At 35.4% G+C, this 20,515-nt stretch overlaps 1 protein-coding gene across 8 annotated transcripts in view; it reads left to right on the top strand.

Annotated features, from left to right (window-relative positions):
• The window catches only part of LOC145265627 (anoctamin-10-like), a 329,084-nt gene that overhangs the window by 138,870 nt on the left and 169,699 nt on the right, over window positions 1-20,515 (top strand). Inside the window, exon 1 of one of the 8 annotated variants that reach the window (XM_080121669.1) lies at window positions 4,209-4,417. The exons of 6 other annotated variants lie outside the window; for them this stretch is intronic. The gene's annotated coding sequence lies outside the window, so the exon portion shown is untranslated. Of the gene's footprint in view, window positions 1-4,208; window positions 4,418-20,515 lie in introns of those variants that run through there. One more of the 8 variants, XM_080121664.1, reaches the window with a different exon arrangement.

The raw sequence follows: 20,515 nt of genomic DNA, 5'->3' as shown, positions 1-20,515 counted from the left end.
TATTTGTCGTCCGAAGGGTTGAGCTTCAAAACGATACAGATCTCGTAAAAATCCATCGCCTCTGTCAAAAGTTTTAAGTAAACATACAAACATACATTTAAACAGACATATGTGATTATATTATAGACTAGCAGGGGTGCCTGGCGTTGCCCGGGTGTTTGGAGGTATTATGTTGTGGGGTGGGGGAGGGTTAAATCAAAACAAATATGATAAAATAAAAAACAAAAAAAAAGTTTTGGTACGTAGGTAGGATCGAACCAGAAGCCTTGAGGTGAAGGTCAAAAATAAAGTATAAAAAAACCTGACACGTTACCACTCGGCCAGCAAGGGAGAGTAACAGAAAAACGTTTGAATTTAAGAATTAAAAACTCAATTGAGAGGTGCGTGAATTTTATGAGGTCAAATATCACGTATTACAGAGAATGAAATCCCACACTTAACTTTTACTGTGAGGCAGTTTTTTGGGTTTGGTTACCCAACTTTGGCTGCGAGGTAGTTTTTCTGGTTTTGTTTCCCCGAGATGTTGGAGTTCCAAATGATTAGCAATTGTCTGATATAAGGGGTTTCCCCCACATTGATTAAAGCTTTATTGCTTTCTGGACATTCCCGGCACGAGAGCAGGGAATGTTGTCTTCACTTCAGATTAGTTTCGTTTTTATACAAAAAAGCCGAACACACACGAGGGGAGCCAAAATAACAAGAGTTTTGTAAAAGTCAATGCAAATAAATCATAGATATTACAATCTATACGGTATATAAAAAAATTTTTTTTTTTTTTTCACAGTGATCACCGCTTATCAAGGCCCGGAAGCCACTCAGGGATAAGGGTTATTGCAAGTACATTACGTTAGTGTGGAGAGTTGATGAAGTGTTTACTTAAGGGGGCAGTTCATTAGGAATTTGTTAACATTGGACTTGAAGACATCCAAGTTGTAGTCCGGTGGGAAGCAGGCAGACGGAACAGAGTTCCACAGGCATGCAGTTCTAAGAAAGAAGCTTTGTTCATGGAATCCGCGTTTTGATTTAGGCACAGATATAGAGTGGGGGAAATTTTTCACAGTGGATTCAGCTAGACGGGTGTTTTTCGTGAAAGATTGGCGAGGGGGGACCAGAGATTGGAGTTCAGACGAGCACCTGCCATGGAAATAACGATAAAACAAGGATAGGATCCCACCGTCTCTTCTGTGGGAGAGAGGTTGCAGGGTAGAGAAAAGGGCATCCCCCACTAAGCCACGAAGTTTATTTTGTACTCTGTCAAGGCAGGATAGGCTGTTTTTAGCAGCTCCTGTCCAGATATGGCAACAGTATTCCATCCTTGGATGTATTTGGCTTTTATATAGATAGAGAATTGCATCAGTAGTGAGATATCTCCTGGAGCGGTAGAAGGATCCCACCATCTTTCCAGCGACCTTGGCAACAGATTTGATGTATGTGTTCCATTTCAGATCAGGAATAAAGGTCAAACCCAGAAGCTTGTCAAAACACGGGGCCTCACCAGACTTTTTTAAGGATCATGTCAAGCTGGTCTAAAGGTTATCATTCTTGACTCACTGTCTTTAGGTTTTGGTTTCAATCTCAGCTCGTGTATTTTTTTTTTTACTTACAAAAAGTGAACTGTTTAGAAAAAAACATAATACTCGCATGCACATGTCTCAGTTTCTTTCCATATTTTTTCTTCATTTTTTTTTTTAAAGGAATTTTACGTTACGTTGAATACCGGCGGTATTTGGGTTCATAATTAATAAGAATTCTGCATTAAAATATAAAATTCATGTGTATTTTACAACTGGGCAATGCCGAGGGGTTTGCTAGTGCATATATATATATCACTGGTATTGAATCATTTTTGATCAGGATATAAATGCGGTGGTCGGATCATCTTGTAAGAATGGATAACTCAAGAGTTCCTAAGTAACCTTTTTATGGGCAACTGACAAATTCTTGCCGTCCAATAGGGCGTCCCCTGCTTCATTACAAAGATAAACTAAAAGACAACCTGAAACGTTGTGGAATTTCTCTGAGTTCCTGGGAGAGTGCAGCAGGGGATCGCAAAAAATGGAGGAAGATGTGTTTCCTGGGGACCAAAGAATTTGAACATAACCGCCTTTGTCATAGGGACGCCCTTCGTGCAAATATGAAGGCAAAACACAAGAAAAATCCACCTAAAAATGAATATGTATGCCATTGTGGTTTCAGAGCACGCAGCAAAGCAGGGTTATCTGTTCACTCGAGAAGGCATCTTTGACCGACGAGCATATGAAAGTTCACCATCTGCGGAGGAGTGTGCCGGACGTCTACAGGATTGCAACTACACATGTGGTGTCACAGAGCTTGGGAGCTGCTGAAGATTGCATACTGAACCCTCATTCATCGTCTTCGATGAGAGAATCCACCATCCCGACGTAACTACCCCCGACAAACCCGACAAGCTACTAAGTCTCATCCCTTTACAGTGGAGATCCCTAGGTGCAAGAAAGCCTTTTACTCCAATAGTTTCTTCCCCAGAACTGCGGGTCTTTGGAACTCCCTTCCGGGATTCTGCTTTCCCAACTGCAATGATATGCAGAAGTTCAAGTGTAATGTTAACAAACATCTTTCTACTCTTCTCCCTTCATAATGACCCCGCTAATTAATTCCCTAATAGTAGCCCCCTGCTTCAAAGTGGCACTGTGCCTTGTTTGGGGTGAAAATTGAATAATAAAAAAATATATATATATATATATATATATATATATATATATATATATATATATATATATATATATATATATATATATATATAATTATGGGGAAGTTAAAAGAATTAGAGAGATTCTTTAAAGAGAGGTCCTGGATATGACCTTAAACTATATCCGATGGTGAGGCCCCAGCTTGCAGGCTTTGGGGAGTGTGGAGCCACCCTTTAATTGCCATTGCTCCCAGGTCCACTCTGACCCGGAGTGGTAGAACCTGTTAGGATCCCAACTATGGGTTAAATAGAAACCGACTTAAAAAAAAAACAAATATACTCTATTAAAAAATTGTTCTTCAAAATCACTGTATTCGGCATTAAATAACCTGAAAAGGGTTGATATGCCGTAAAATGAAAGCAAGCAATCAACCAACCATCTTTAAAGAGAGACTTATCAGGACAATGCAAAGCTCAACAAATTGCTTTGGAGCTTATATGGAATATGAAATAAAAACGACAATATAAAAATATATACTAATGCATATAGATTTATTCGTTTATTCAATATAGTAGTTACATCAATTATAAGGGTGTAGGATAAGTAAACTTTTTATACCATGGTATTTCAAAGCCTAATACTTCTCATCAGAAGAGGAGAGAAGATGCTAGGTGACATAATAGGGATGCGATGTCTAGCGATAGTTACATTAGGAGTGAAATAATTGGGTGTGAGGGGAAGAGGGTAATACATTGAAACTGCGGAGAGAGGGAAATAATAGAACTACAGTGATTGGTGCGATAGAGGAAGGTTAGTTGGTTGGTTGTTTTGTTTTACGGCATATCAATGCTTTTCAGATTATTTAATGCTGAATCTGGTGATTTTGAAGAACGATTTTTTAATATAGTATATCTGTTTTTTAAGTCGTATTCTATTTAACCCATAGTTGGGACCCTAACAGGTGCTACCACTCCGGGTCAGAGTGGACCTGAGAGCAGTGGCAATTAAAGAGTGGCTCTACACTCCCTAAGGCCTGCTAGCTGGGGCCCTCACCATCGGATAGAGGAAGGAGATTGCTGCTATTACAAAATGAAGATAGGTGGATACTGCGTTTGCTATGGTAGAGTATGAGGTATGTGTTCAATAGATGTGTGCACATGTGTAGCTATATTATCAGGAAGAATATAGGAGAAGTGATAAAGCATCTACCTTCAATCTATTCTATATTCTTCCCGATGATGAGAAGCATTAGACTTCGAAATACCATGGTATAAAGAGTTTACTTATCCCACATCCCTAATTGATGTAATTTCCTTAATGAATAAACAAATAAATCTATACGCATTTTGTATATATTTTTATATTGTCGTTTTTTTTATTTCTTCATATTTTCTCTCTCTCTCTCTCTCTCTATATATATATATATATATATATATATATATATATATATATATATATATATATACATGTGTGTGTGTATATGTATATATATATATACACACACACGCACATACGTGTGTGTGTGTGTGTGTATTCATTCAGTAACAAGTTGTTTTGAAATAGAGTTGAGCGATATTTATTTATTTATTTATTTATTTATTAGGAATACCCTACTATAATCTGGGTTAATATTAATTAACCTACATTTGTGTGCGTGTATAACATTTTTTATATTAGGGTGGATCCCTCAAAAAAGAAAATGGCTATTGTTAGAACTCTCTCGCTCACGGGGATTCTGGTACATTAAGGTAAACAACGATTATTTTTTAATTTTTTTTTTTTTTTTTACGGTGGACTACGACTATCGATCCTCTTTCTATTTGTTCTATAATCCTGAATAATAAGTAATTAATAATAAGTCTTGTAGTTCGTTGTAAAGTAAAAGTATTACAGGTACGTATTTTGATATATAGTTTCTATACGTACAGACTTTTTCTTATACTTCAGAACTTTGTTTTTTTAAAGTGCGTGTTTGTTTATATAATTGGGCGTGGTCTTTGGTTATTACAAAACCTATTTCGAATCTTAATTATTAGTGTCGTAATTTCAGTGTCGTAAATTATTTCTAGCGAAACGAAACGTCTTACTCTTCCGACATTCTTCTCAAACAACTTATGTCAGGAGTAAAAAAAAACAAAAAAAAAACGTAAATTTTTACCTAGTTTCCACCTTAAAACATCTCCCTTTAAAAAGACGACTATTAACAGTTTTCGGGTATGCTGATAACGAATATCTCATTTAAATTTTTCGTACATAAGTATTTTTCCGGATATAAAGGAATGTCATTTCCTATGTTATTCCTTGTGGCCGTTTTGGTACACGCGAGCGCGCACTTGCCTGTAAACGCACCCCCTCCCCCGAGAAACTACGCACGCACTTAATGTAAATGCGATATTCGTTTTCAGCATACCCTAAAACATAGAAGGCGTCTTTTAAAAATAAAATGTTAAGATGGAAACCAGGTAAAAATGTACAAAAAAAAAAAAAAAACTTGACACATTCGATATTCTAGAGTTTGCTTCAGTGCTTAAAGGCCCCTCCTTCGACTTTTATATCTTAATGGGTGCTTGTTAAGATAGAGGCGACAGATCAACTTAAAAATATATATATATATATATATATATAAATTACTTAATTGTCGTACCGAAAATAGTAATATATCCCAAAATTACAAAAATTCACCTAGTCGAACAACTGCTATTGTCTTTAGTTAAAAAAAAAAAAAAAGAAGAAGAAGAAGAAAACAAGTCGTCAGCCATTAAAGAAGCGAAAAGGGAGATAAATATGCTTCCTCTATTCACATCTTCAAGATGTTTACATCTAGGGAAAATACAACTTTCACCAATTTTCCGTAAACATTACTCTTAATTATAAATAATTTTCTACTTGATGAATTTTCATAATTTTTGAATATGTTACTATTTTCGACGTGACAATTAAGTACTGTTGTTTTTGCTAAAAACAACATATTTTTTTTTTAATTGATCTGTCGACAATATCTTAATAAGCACCTGTGTATCAGAATTTTTGTAGGAATTTTTGACACCCCTAATACGAAACTGCGAATAAAATATAAAAATCTCGCAATTTCTGTTAAAATTGGGTTATTTATTTTCTTTATGGATTATACTTCCAAAATAAACTATTGAAGTTGTTTTAAAAGTAATAGAAATATATATTTTTTAAAAACAGTAATGAATTTTCCGAACTCAATATTTTTCAATTTTTAAACTTTAAAAATCTATCCAAATTTTTATATTGGTTCTATTTTTACGATATTTTCAGGGTCAATGTGAAATTTTATGCTCTTTCCAATAAACCGAATATAATATTTTAGACAAACGTTTTTTTTTTAATTCACGCCCTCCCCTCCCCATTTTCAAGTTTCTATTAAAAAGTAAATAATTAATTTACTCACCGAAAAGTAAATAATTAATTTACTCACAAATTGAAGAGAAAAAGGCAATAAATAATATATTCAAATTTAAAACAAAAAACAAGTAGTGTTTTTTAGAATTTTACTTGTAAAGTTTGAAGTTTAAAACCTTCTTTTTTTTTTAAACCACGTTATTTGTTTTTTCTTTTGTTTTGATTTTTAATGGAACCTTGGTCCTTGCTCCTTTAATTGAAAAAAAAAATTAGGGCTTGAATTACATTTTTCGAGTAGTTATAAGCTTGGAAAGACAGGGGGTCGAATAATTCACGCCTCCCATTTTGAAATGTCTATTAAAAAAGTAAATAATTAATTTATGTACCAAAGTCTTATATATCACAAATTGAAGAGAAAAGGTCAATAAATAATATATTCAAATTTAAAACAAAAAAAAGAACTATTTTTTAGAAATTTACCTGTAAAGTCCGAAGTTTAAAACCTTTTTTAACAACAAAAAAACACGTTGTTTTTTTTTTTTTTTTTTTTTTTTTTTTTTTTTTAATGAAACCTTGGTCCTTGCTCCTTTAATTGAAAAAAAATTAGGGCTTGAATTACATTTTTCGAGGAGTTATAAGCTTGGAAAGATGGGGTGGAATTATTCACTATTTTCACGAAATTTCTGACACACCTAAAGCACCTCTTAATGAAATATATTTCAGTTCGCTACTAGGAGGTCAGCCTCCCAGGAATTAATTTCTCCGTGGGGAAGGAAGGGGGTTATTATTGCCAGGCGCCCGAAGCGCTGCTATGTTTATCTCCTTCCTGAGATGATGTGACACAAGGATTGGGAAAGTGAGATTTGAAAAACCAGCACACTAGAGGAACAGCACTCTGGTCTGTAAAATTTACCTTGATAGAGGCTTCTCATACAATTAGCAATAAATTAATACCTCCTTAAAATGAGAAGGTAAAACCTGGGGCGATAGAACTGCACAAAACCAAAGCTATCTCAACCATGGTCTAGACTTTGGTAGCTCTGAGGTTGGGGGGGGGGGGGCTATTTTTTTTTACTTTTAGAAAATGCTGCCAAGCGTATTAAGTTGAATGCTGTTTAATTCTCTTCCATTGCAAGAACTTAGAAACCAGGCTCAGAAAGTGAAATTAAGAAATCAGCGCTCCCAAGGAAGGGCATTCCGACCTACCAAAAATGCCTGGACAGCCTCGTCAGTATTCCCCGGTAAAGGCGCCTCAGGCGATTAGCAATAAACATCCCTTTCTCAAAGAGAGAAGGCAAGGCCTGGAAGAGTGGATCTCCTAGAACTGCACAGAACTAAACCCCCACCGCAAAATAAAAAGAGACCAGATCATTACGTCAATGGTCTAATTTCTGTTGATTTTGGGGGCCCAGGATAAAAATATCTGAATTTTCTTCCTTCAACGTTAAATTGACTTCATTGTTCATATTTACTTGTCTCCCCACGAGGGCAGTGTTAAACAAAAGGTCGGTTTTTAATGTGGGGAAAATCCAGCTCCCCAATAAGGGGCATTCTGGATAAGAACAAAAATAAAATTTGCCTCAGTCTAGAAGGATTACTCCTCTACTGATCAAGGTCAGAAAAGGTGAAGCGTAGTACCACAACAGATACTATGCTTTGTTCCTATTTATATAGTTTATTGATTGTAAATTTTACAATTTAAAGTTTGAACAATAAAAGTAAAAATTAATAATCAAAAATCTTAGGCATGAAGCCCTATAAGAAATTTTGAGGAGGGAGATGGGTGCAGGGTGTTTCTAAAAGGTTTTAAAAAATTTTTGGAGATTACTCTTGACTGGCACCATTTACCACAATACCACATTCACTCCGTGGAATTAAACCTACTTAATAAATTTCCCAAGCGTTTTTTGTGTATATACAAGAATTTGTTTTTTCTTTTTTTTTTTTTAATGAATGATAAATGATGCAAAATGAGAAAAAAGTTAACTGCATAAAAAGGTCTTTGAATGGAAAGGTGTGCATTGCTAGTTATGAGAAGGGGGAAACTGGAAGCAACAGAAGTTGTGGAATTACCCAATAGAGCAGAGATGAGGACACTAGGCGAACAGAACACCTATAAATATTTGGGCATTCTGGAAGAATGAGAAAATTGGTAAAGAAGAACTCCTCAAAACTAAACTATGTAGTAGGAACCTAATATGTGCTATAAACATATGAGCAGTATCACTATTAAAATACTCTAGGCCATTCATAGGCTGGACGAAAGAAGAACTAAGACACCTTGACCAGAAGATCATGAAAATTATGACCATACACAATGCATTACACTCAAAGGAGTTTGTGGGGAAAACTGCATGAATTACACAAAAAATTTTCTTTTTTTAAATGCGTAACGCAGAATACAAAAATGCTAGTCACGGCAGTATGAAACACTGCGAAAATGAACAAGATAGAAAACAGAGAGGCGAAGTATAAGATGAGAAAAGAAAAATGGGAAGAGAAACAGCTACAAAGACGATTCGTAAATGGCTATGAAAAAGACACTTGAACAGTGAAACTGAACCGTTAATAACAACAAAGATAACGCAATTAAAACCAACTACATCAAAGCAAAGATCAACAAGACACAATAAAACAGCAACTGCAGACTCTGTAGACATAAGTGAATACAGTAAACTAGTCCAAAAAGAATATAAGAATAGACACGATCAAATGGGGAAGGCAGTACACAGGGAATTGTGTAAACACCCGCAGCTTGAGCAGCCAGACAAATGGTACAAGCACAAACTGGCAGCAGTACTTGAAAATGGAAATCACAAATCCTATTGGACATGGACAGACCAACAAATAAACTTATCCAAACAAGAAGGCCAGATGTCATAATAGTTAACAATAAGGAAAAGTTCTGTCAAATCATAGATTTCATCACCCAGCAGATTACAGGAGATGGAAAAGCAAAGTAAATATACGGAACAGTCCAAAGAGCTCAAAAAGATATGGAAGATGAAGAAAGTCAAGGTAACACCAATAATAGTAGAAACACTAGAAACAATCCCAAAAAACTTTGAAAAAAGAATGAGAGAGATTGGAATCAGAGGAATGGCTGAGAAGATACAATGGATAACAATAATGAAAACAACTGAAATATAAAAGAAAACCCTTGAATGCAGAGACCAACACACAATGAGCTACAAACGCTAACCAGACACATGGAAATTGCTACAGAAGTAAGACAAAATGGTAGAAGAACACCACATGGAATTAAGAAAAAAAATGACATTGTCGGCATCAACTGGTACCACACCAAATAGTTGTGAAGTGTCAAGGAGGATGGAAAGCATTAACAAGATCTCCATTAGATAAGTGCAAAGACAACAGATCTTAAGGAAGCTTATTGCCACCCAGATTCCAATGAAAGCCTATAGTAATTGCTTGGTGAGAAATCAATGGTAAACAGCTGTTGTGATAACGCAAATTCATTTGCACATGTTATCAAAAGCGGTGAAGAGTAGTGGAAATCTACGGATACTTGTTGTCACTTAGACTCCAGGGAACACCACAGATTGTTGACAGAGAGAAATCTTTGATGACCTGTGTAAAAACTCCAAGTGAGTACAAATAATAAGTACACGTCATATAAAAATTGGTGGAATGTTTTATTTATTTATTTATTTATTTATTAAAATCAATGATGGGATGATTCCAATATTTTTCCCGATTCCGATACAATTACCGATTCTGTACTAAATTTTATCGTTATTTCCATGGCAGATGCTCGTCTGAACTCCAATCTCTGGTCCCCCCTCGCCAATCTTTCACGAAAAACACCCGTCTAGCTGAATCCACTGTGAAAAATTTCCCCCACTCTATATCTGTGCCTAAATCAAAACACGGATTCCATGAACAAAGCTTCTTTCTTAGAACTGCACGCCTGTGGAACTCTGTTCCGTCTGCCTGCTTCCCTCCGGACTACAACTTGGATGTCTTCAAGTCCAATGTTAACAAATTCCTAATGAACCGCCCCCTTAAGTAAACACTTCATCAAATCTCCACACTAACGTAATGTACTTGCAATAATCCTTATCCCTGAGTGGCTTCCGGGCCTTGATAAGTGGTGATCACTGTGTAAAAAAAAAAAAGAAAAAAAAAATTCCTGATTCCGATTCTTTATAAATCTCTAGATATTTAACTATAAAGTTGCTATTTTCCCCGATCACCATAAAAATACAATTTAAAGGTACATATATTTTCTCAAACGTAAAAACACAATGGGAGGGGGGGATGATTTATAAATGTTAATTTTACTGTTTGTTTAAAATCAATAAATATTTATTGTTTTATTATTATCAGCAGCAGTGGAAGATTCCGTTTTAAACAAAATGAAATAATAAAAAAAAAAAAGATAAAGGAATCAGTTTTGGTATCGGAAAATCGGCACCAATTTTTCAGATTCCGATATCGATTCCGATACCCCCAAAAGTTCCGATTTTCCAATTCCGATTAATCGTCTGAACACTACTTAAAATGTTAAACTTTTCTAGGCGTGGACAGATTTCCAGAATATTTTTTTTCTCTCTCAATTAGTATTTTTTTTAAAATTCAATTAGGTGCAAGTCAGGATTAAAAAAAACAAAATACAGAAAACTCTTTATGATGTACGTACCCGTCATGGGACGAAAACATCACATTCCATTTCAATTGATCAAGTAGTTTATTTTTTATAAAGAAAATCAATTTTAAACAATTTAAAGTGATCAATGTGAAATCGGTAGCATTATAAGGCTAATCTCGCAAGTTTTAATTATTGCGGAGTTATCTGCTCTTGATTTTTCAAGAAGACATGAGACGGTTTCTTTTTGCTTACTCATAAAATTTGATTTTCTTAGTTAAAAAAAATTGCTTGATCAATTTACGTAATTTTCAGAATATTATATCTCTGTTCCGTGACAGGTATGTACATTATAAAGATTTTTCTGTATTTTAAAAAATTTTTTATTTAGCTTGAACCACCATGGACTTGCACTTATGATTACCGAAAAATATATTTTCATACATGTAGGTATGGGGGATCTCATTTCTATTATATCTTTATTATACAATGGACACTGACTTCATGGCCGTTGCCACTAATTGTTAAAATCTGCGTTAAACGCAGTGGAAATGATTTCCAACATATTAAAGGAGAGATTTTGATACACCGGCTTTAAAGTTCTTCTTTGTCCTCTTCCACCCCCCCCCCTGTTTTGCCTCCGTCTCACAAGAGAGACGTTGCTAGTCTCTCTTTACTTTAACAATATATACATGGTTAGTGCTTGTCTCTCTTGCAAAACATTCACAGCAAAAAAAAAATTCATTTTACTATAACCATTATAAATAATTTTCCTTTCTTACTCTCTATTCCTGGAGATGAGCAAAGTTTCTTTCCTAGAATTACCTGTATGTGGAATACAATAGCATGGCGCTGCTTCCCAGCTGACTACAACATGACTCTAATCCTCAACAGTTTTTGCTTCATCGTCCACTTCACAAACTCACTAGCCCTTATCCTCGAGTGGCCTTTGGGCCTTCGTAAGCAGTGACTCATTAGTGGAATGAGAATACTGTGCTAGAAAATTACTCACACCAGAGAGTATCCTATATCTTTACAAAGTCACGGTTCCTCCATGCATGGAGTATTGTTGCCATTTTTGTTGCTGCTGCACCTACTACTAGTTTCTCACTCTTAGACATGGTCTAAAAAAAAAAAAAGTCACAAATCAAATAGGTCCTGCCTGCACTATCGGCTATGTTCCAACCTCTGTCCCATCACCACAGTTGCATCCATGTGCCTGTTTTGCACTACTCTGATGAACTCTCAATGTATATATCTCCTTCTCACTGACTAACCTGACAAGCAGCAAAATCCCACCTCTTTACTGTTGCAGTCCAGAGATGCCGGGAAAGCATTCTGTTCTTATAGTTTCTTTCCTCGGTCTGCTAGACTTTGTAATTCCTTCTCTATTTCCTGTCTCTCTGACTGTACTAATCTCCTGAAGTTTAAATGTAATGTGAACAGGCATCTTGCTGCTCAACTCTCCACAGTCCTCCTGTTAGACATGAGCCCAAATAGTAGCTCCTTATATTCCAAGCGGCAATATGCCTTGTTTGGAGTGAAAAAGTGTAAAAAGAAAATTTTTTTAAATAAGCAAACAAATAAATCAAAATGTTGGCCTCAATTTTATTTTCCTATTTCTTTATTTTTAATGTATTCACAAACGGATGGATTTCTTTTCTTTTTTTTTTTTTCTTTTTTTTTTTTTTTTTTTTTAATAACCCGCTCTACAAAAAATGAAACGTTTGCACATAATTCAAAGGTACAATTCAGTTAACTCACCAATCTAGTTTTTTATTTTTTTTTTTTTTTATTTTATTTTTTATTTTTTTATCGACATGGGTGTTTACGGCTAAATCATCTTGACTGACCGGTTCTCACCAGATCACAGAAGTTTAGCAATGTTTAGCCTCGTTATTAGTGATGGGACGATTCCAATATTTTTCCCAATTCCGATACAAATTTCTAATTCTGATTTTAAAATCGCCTAATTGTCTGAAAAGTAGGATTTTATTTTTGGTAAGTGGGGATAAAGAATCCTCATCTACTTTTTAATGTAAATGAAAATTTTCCTTTTATATATTTTTCATCTTTATATATTGTATCTAAAAGTTTGATAAACTCATTGTGAGTTTTCATCTATATTTTAACTTGTGTCATTTTTTCTTATTTATCCATTTGTTCCATTTTACCTGTGCCATTTTTATTATGTATCTCGTAGCCTAGTGAGGAATGCCGTTTTCTCTTCCCTTCAACCTCTTTCCCACAGAAGAGACATTGCAAGCCTGTCTCTGCTTTATCATCACTTTCATGGCAAGTGCTTCTCTGAGCTCCAATCTATGGTCCCCTCTGGCCTGATTTTCACAAAAAACACTTGTTTAGCTGAAATCACTATCAATAATTTCCCCCACTCTTTATTTGTGCCTAAATCTAAACATAGATTCCATGAACAAAGTTTCTTTCTTAGAACTGCACACCTGTGGAACTGTGTTTCGTTTTCCTGCTTTCCAACTGACTACAATATGCTTGTCTTCAAGTCCAACGTAAACAAGTTCTTGATGAGCCATCCCCTTAAGTAATTCAATTTATCAAATTTCCACTACTAACAATAACTACGACATGTTTCCTTTGACCACTGTACACTCATTAACTCCTATCCTTGAATGGCCTCTGGACCTTAAGAGGTGGCGATTTCTTTGTAAAAAATAAAATAAAATCAAAATTCTTCCAGTGCATTTATTTCCCCCGAAATTTGTTATGATCTATAACTTTCCCATAAACAAACTGCCACTAGCGTATTAAGCGATGCTCTTTGTGTAAACAAATAGAGCTTAGGCGTTTGGACAATGTTTGAACATTGTTAATTCATATACTCATCTTAGCAGCAGCCGAATAGGGTAACGGTTAGGAGCATAGACTGTCATCAGATGGTCTAATTTCAAATCTGGCTTGAGGTAGTTGCTAGTCTAGCTGCACTGAGGGGCTGTGATACAGCGAAACAGTACTATATGTGGATGACTCTCTCTCTCTCTCTCTCTCTCTCTCTCTCTCTATATATATATATATATATATATATATATATATATATATATATATATACTGCTATTTTTTTACTGTATATTTTGCATTTTATTGTATATATTTATATGGTATCTTTATCTCCACTCTTATCTAATTTTATTGTAATATTATATTGCTATTATTATTTTATCCTTCATCTCTTCCTATGTTTTTTATATATCTCTTCCCATGTATCTTTCCTATTATTTTGTATATTTTTCTCCATCTCTATTTTTATTATGTTTTCTGTTTCTATATGCATATAGTGTATCTTTATTTCTTTTCTAGGCTAATGTTCTTATGCCACCTTCCTTGTGTGTATAAAACTGGCTATTTTCTCCTCTTGTGGTGAGAAGCATTAGGTTTTGAAATGCTATGATCTAAAGAGGTTTTTTCCTTATTGATTTTATTATTTAATAAAGTTTTATTTAACTTTGAATTGTTATTCTTTATTTCATATATATGTGTGTGTGTGTGTGTGTGTGTGTGTGTGTGTGTGTGTGTGTGTAATCTTTTTGGTAGTATAGTATATATACTTTTAATGTATATCTCCTATATAATATTTTGGTTGCAGAAATTCTCCCCTGGAATAAAGTACCGTAGGTTTCTAGCAACAGATGTCACATACAAATTTATTATGTTTAGATTATTAGTCACTATCTTAAGTAACTTTAAAACGCCATTATAGACACATTTAGTTGTTATATTAAAATTCTACATTACATCCTAGGAGCAACATCATCAATTGCAACCATCTTTGGAAGAAGTAGTTCCTATTTTTCTCTCTAAATAACAAATACCCCTACTGCTCTCAGCCATCACTGGGAGCTATTCTGCACTTGGGACATATATGGAGTTACACCCTTAGTAAATGGATCATAAACTCATTGACATAACATAATCTTTCCCATAGTTATGTTTTTTTTTTTGTAAGTGCTTTATTTACATATACTTTATTTATACCTGCGCGATCTACTGGATTCTCTCGCTGTATATTTTCTTCTCAACTCTCTCTCTCTCTCTCTCTCTCTCTACCTCTGTGTCCGCCACTTTGAAGGCAAAAAAACAAACATCTATTTCTTCTCTCTCTTGCTCGCTCACTCACCTAACAATTTACGATTATTGTAAACAAATTTTCCAGCTTTCCTAAAACGAGAAAAAAAAAAACTTCTGTGGGGCAAAAAAAAACAAAACATTTAATGAGAAAAATTTGGATAAAGATAAAAACTGTACTTACATCTAACAAGTTACAGTTAAAAATAAAACATTGAACTTTTCTTGAAAAATAAATTTTGTTTATAAATTTGCAAAGAATACAAACAAATATTGAAAAAATTAAACAAAACATTTATATTCAGTCACTATACGGTAGCTTTTTGTTGTTTTTATTTAGTGTATTTCTATTTTTTTCTGGTTTGTTTGTTTGATTGTTTTGAAATCAGTTTAATTCGATGATTGCCAGTAGTGCTCGATCTATGATTGACGGGATATCCCGAGAATCCAGGTCGAATTCTGCAAGATTACCTCTTTAGATACTTTCCATTTTATCAACTTCTCTCCTCCAGATATTGCCATCTCTCTCTCTCTCTCTCTCTCTCTCTCTCACTCACTTTGAAGACAAAAAGGCAAACATTTATTTTTTCTCTCTCTCGCTCGCTCACTCACCTAACAATTTATGATTTTCGTAAACACATTTTTTAGCTCTCCTAAAACAACAAAAAAAACTTCTGTGAATCAAAAAAGAAATTTAATGATAAAAACCTTGAAAAAAATGAAAACTGTACTTACATCTAAAAATTTACAGAAAAATAAAATATTCATCTTTTCTTGAACAAAAATAGTTGTTGATAAATACTTTGCGAAAAAAAAAAATAGACAAAACATTTATATTTTGTCACTATATACAGTAGGTTTTTGTTGTTTTTATTTAGTGGATTTCTATTTTTTCCGGTTTGTTTGTTTTGAAATTATTCTGCGTCTGTTATTGCGCTCGGCTTAATCCGATGATTGCCGTCACACCCGATCCATGATTGACGAGATATCCCGAGAATCTGGGTCAAATTCTGCAAGATTACCTGTTTAGATATTTTTCCATTTTTTATATACTTCTCTCTTACCGACACTGCCAACCCACATTTTTTTTTTTTTTTAAGCATTTGCGGGTGGGTATGCTGACAACGATTATCACGGTTAAATTTGGGGGAATTATTTTTCCACATCCCCCCTCCCCAATAAAAAGGGGATTGTCTACTCCGAAAGCCGTTCTCTACATGGAGCTGTTGGGGGATCTTTTCCAAATGCTGTTCCTAAGATAGGGAGGTTGATGGTATCTATTTGATATATGGTATGTCTTACACGTGTTTCATTGAATGGTATACAAAAGAACCTCATCAGAAACCCATATAAATCGATAAAATAATTTTTTGTTGTTTTAAAAAAGGATCAAAAGTGGAAGAAGAAACATATATTATAGTAAAAGAAAGAAATAAGCGTGTGTAATGTGGAAACTTAAAGTAAATTTAAGTCCACATTTTTTTTTGTTTTGACCTTGATAAAAGAACTAGCCTGGGTGCCCGGCATTGTCCGGTAGTTTGGAGATGTGTGCTGAGCAAAAAAAAAAAAAAAAAGGTGGTAGTAGGGAGGCATGCTCGAACACGTGACGCGAAGGTGGAAAAGAAAGTGAAAGAAAATCTTACCACTACTCCATGACACGACCGGAAGTTCAGAACATCAAAATTAGACAAAGTCAATCCAACTGGTATGATGACTTGCAAAAATGGCTTGCAAAAATCGACCTCTCATTGTAGAAAACTGTCCAATTGAGGGTGAAGGAATTAATGTTTTTGGCCAATTTTTCGATATTTGTTGTCTGAGACGTCGAGCCTGAAAATGATACTTATCTCATGAAAATCCGTCGCCTCTGTAAAAAGTTTTAGGCAGATATACAAACATACATACATACATACATACATTTAAACAGACAGGTGAAATTTATATTATAGATGACGTCAGTTTTGTATCATTTTTTTAATTTTTTTATTGCAATTTCACCCAAACAAGGCACATCGCCACTTTGCTGTAGGGGGCTACTATCAGGGACATAAGCTACAGGGGTACTATGTGGAGAGTTGGGCAGCAAGATGTCGGTTCACGTTACACTTGAACTTCTGCATGTCAGTACAGTTGGGGAGCAGGAACTCGGAAGGGAATTCCAAAATCCAGCGGTTCTGGGGAAGAAACTACTGGGGAAGAAGGCTCTCTTACATCTTGGGGTCTCTACTGTGAAGGGGTGGGATTTTGCTGTTTGTTGAGTTTGTCGGGGGTACTTACGTCGAGGGGTACAAGTGCTTGCAGTTTGTCAGAGCATTCACCGTTGAAATACTTGTAGAAAAGGCAGAGGGATGCTACATTACGTTGATGGGACAGAGGCCAAAGCTTAGATGACAGTTCAGGACCTATTAGGTTGATGACTCTCTTTTGAACCCTGTCTAGGAGTGAGAGACTAGTAGCAGATGCACCAGCCCAAATATGACAACAATACTCCATACATGGAGGTACAGGTACTTTCAGGTGTTAGTAGCTTTCTAGCACAATAGAAGCACCTACCTTTTTGGCAGCGTTTCTGGCAATGCTCTCAATGTAATTTTTCCAACTCATGTTTCCTGTGAACGTTAGGCCAAGGAGTTTAAAGGATGTGCTTTCAGATAAAGAGTCTTTGGCCATTGCTATTGGTGGTAGAGAAGGTTTCTTGTAGTTATTGAAGGAAACAAGTTTAGTCTTAGCAGCATTGAATGTGACCATCCATTTTTGTCCCCATTCCACTACAGATTAGAGGTCATCCTCTAGTGTTTTTGCCATTTCTCTAGATATGTGTTCATTTGTTTTCCTGTCGTGTCGATTATAGAGTGTGGTGTCGTCAGCATATATACCCAACTCACAGACAATTTTGTCAGGGGGGTCATTTATGAATATTAGGAATAATAGAGGTCCAAGGATAGACCCCTGAGGCACTCTCGCATTTATATCATATTGTTTGGATGTACGACCATCGATGACAACCTGGATTTTTCTCTTATCTAAAAAGGATTTAATTATGTTAAAGATTCTTCCAGTGATACCGTATGATCTGATTTTCCCGAGAAGACCTTTGTGCCATACCCTGTCAAAAGCCTTAGATGTATCTAGAGCTACCGCTCTACCCTCCCCTGTTTTGTCAAGTGAATGGAATATATGCTCAGAGATTAGTTAGGATGTCTGCCATGGAATGGGCTTGCCCAAATCTGTATTGTTGGTCGGTCAGAAGTTTAACATCTTAAGGTGATGGACTAGAGCTGGTTAATAATGGACTCAAATATTTTGGCGAAAAGTGGGAGGAGGCTAATGGGACGGTAATTTATTGGGTCAGTTCTTTCACCAGAATTCTTGAAAACTGTTACAACAGAAGCAATTTTCCAGCAGGCAGGAAAGCAAGATTCCTTACGGCATTTGTTATAAAGTTTGGAGAGAACTGGTGCTACTTCGGTGGAGCACTTTTTTAATAGCACAGCCGGGATGAGATCAGGTCCACATGCTTTTGAAGTGTCAAGATTTTTTATGGTGGCATGCACCTGAGATGGGGTGATTTCCAGATCGTCTCGTGTGGCGTCTGTCCACAAAGGAAAGTCTGGGTATGTGTGGTTAGCAGGGTTCAGTGTGGAGTTTGAGGCGAACCGACTGGCAAGCATGTTAGCCTTCTCGGTTGCTGAGCAAACAACCTCATGATTATTGGATAGTGGGGGAATTGTTGATTGCCCATTATTTACTACACTGTTGTAGATTTTCTAGAAGTCATGCGTCAAAATTTTTGGTCTAGTTAATTTGCAAGCGTGTGACAATAATGACGTTTCTTTAGGCAGCTTTTATTTTACAATAAGTGTATGTGCTGTTATGTGTGTGTAATAAATGAAAGAAAATATTTTATTTTTATTCGTATTTTTTACTGTATTTTTTCATTCTACTACTAATTTTTTCCCCATATTTTTATTGTGTATTTTTATATGTTTATCTCCAGTCTAATGTCGTTAGTTATTTTATTACTAATATTTCGTCCTTATTATCTTCCCATCTTTAAGATTTTGAAATGTTTCTTTCCTTATTGATTTGATGATTAAATAAAGTTTTATTAAACTTTTTTTTCTTTTTTTTTTTGTAATCACTGCATTATTTTGCTTATAAAGATTTACATTAGTCTTAATATTATTGTGGGGATCATCAGTTGTTTACCACGAAAATCTTAGATTAATATGCAATAGACACAGTGACACTCAATATGGTTTCCGTTCTGCTAGATCTACAGCAGATGTCCTTACAGTTATATCGCATAGGATTAGCAAATCTCTCGACGGTGGCAATCTTTCTAGGGCAATTGCTCTTGACATATCTAAAGCCTTTGATAGGGTATGGCATAAAGGTTTACTTCATAAGATCGCTAGCTATGGTATAGCTGGAAAAGTCTTCTCAATTATTAAATCATTTCTTTCTGATAGGTTCATAAGAGTAGTAGTTGAGGGGCAAAAATCGGAAGCTCACAGTATTAATGCCGGTGTCCCTCAGGGATCCATCCTGGGCCCAACTCTTTTCCTGATCTACATTAATGATCTTCCAAATCATATCCTTACATCATTTGTAGACATTTATGCTGACGACACTACCATTTATGGTAGCACATCTAAGACAGTAAACGACCAAGTTCTCTCCAATTCTCTCTCCTCTGATCTTGAGCACGTAGTACAATGGGGAAAGGAGTGGCTGGTTACTTTTAATGCATCTAAAACCAAGCTTCTCTCTTTACATCATCAACATTCTAATCCACATTTGGCATCAATTGAAATGAATGGCTCTCGTCTTCAGGAGGCCTCAAGTTTTGACAAGCTTCTGGGCTTGACCTTTACTCCTGATCTTAAATGGAACATGTACATCAAATCTGTTGCCGAGGCCGCTGGAAAAATGGTGGGATCTTTCTATCGATCCGGTAGATATCTCACTGCTGATGCTATTCTCTATCTATATAAGAGCCAGGTACGTCCAAGGATGGAATACTGTTGCCACATCTGGGCAGGAGCTGCTAGAAAGGACTTGTCCTGCCTTGATAGAGTTCAAAATAGACTTCGTAGCCTCGTAGGAGATGTCCTTTTCTCCTCCTTGCAACCTCTATCTCACAGAAGAGATGTTGCGAGTTTGTCTCTGATGTATCGTTATTTTCATGGAAAGTGTTCAACTGAGCTTCAATCTATGGTCCCCCCTCACCAAACTTTCACAAGAAACACTCGTCTAGCTGTAAACACTATCAATAATTTCCCCCACTCTTTATCTGTGCCTAAACCTAAACGTAGATTCCATGAACAAAGCTTCTTTCTTAGAACTGCACGCCTGTGGAATTGTCTTCCGTTTTCCTGCTTTCCGGCTGACTACAATATGGTTGTGTTCAAGTCTAAAGTAAATAAGTTCTTGATGAGCCGTTCCATATAAGTTATCAAATTTTCCAAATTTTCATTACTAATGATTGCTATATTGTCCAATTTCTACTGTACACTCTTTAACCCTTATCCTTGAGTGGCCTCTTGGCCTTGATAATGTGGTGATGCCTATGTAAAAAAAAAAAAAAAAAAAACATACAAGAAAAGGATTTCTTTTCATTAAAGAATACGTTTAACTTTATAATTTAATTTGATTTCTGTTTTAATAACTTTTGTGGCCTTCAAATGTATGAACTATGTTTTTGTTTATTTAATATTTCTTTAATCAACTTTATCGTTTGTTGTGATCTGTCTGGTGATAGCAAATTGAG

The sequence above is a fragment of the Euprymna scolopes genome, chromosome 40 (genome assembly GCF_053919585.1).
Source record: "Euprymna scolopes isolate OS-2025 chromosome 40, ASM5391958v1, whole genome shotgun sequence".
NCBI classification, from domain to species: Eukaryota; Metazoa; Mollusca; class Cephalopoda; order Sepiida; family Sepiolidae; genus Euprymna; species Euprymna scolopes.
The sequence above is the reverse complement of the archived record's forward strand: the minus strand, read 5'-3'. Positions and strand labels throughout refer to the sequence as shown.